Consider the following 503-nt stretch of genomic DNA (forward strand, 5'->3'; position numbering starts at 1 on the left):
CTAAGTTATGATATTAATCGCATTAGAACTGATCAGAACAACGAGAGATCGGAGCGAGAAGAACAGATTCTCTCACTCTCTTGCTCGCTCGGCGTGTGACTGTGCCGAGACGCGTCACATGATTCACATGAATAATCGGAACGTTTATGTGTGCAAATTTACCGACGCGTACTTTCCTCTGCAGCGCCATCTCTCGCAAGATCGGCCACTTACTGTTGACACAATTCCTGTCTGCTTGTCATTCTGTATTTTAGCTAAGCCTCCGAATTATCATAAATTACAGTTTAGTGGATATCTTTTATTCTATGCTTTCAATCGTATCTCTAAAGACTTTGTAGTATTTGTTCATGTAATTTGTGACCTGAGACGTAAGCATTTTGTACATATCAGCTTTACAACTTTTACACTAATAAAATGTTTACGTCAGGCGATTGCTGTTTTTAAAATTTTTTCCGATTTTAATACAAATTAGTCCGTCTCAGATCACAATTTTATGTCTATTT

Source organism: Wasmannia auropunctata, unplaced genomic scaffold, assembly GCF_000956235.1.
Source record: "Wasmannia auropunctata unplaced genomic scaffold, wasmannia.A_1.0 LD336074.1, whole genome shotgun sequence".
Taxonomy (NCBI): Eukaryota; Metazoa; Arthropoda; class Insecta; order Hymenoptera; family Formicidae; genus Wasmannia; species Wasmannia auropunctata.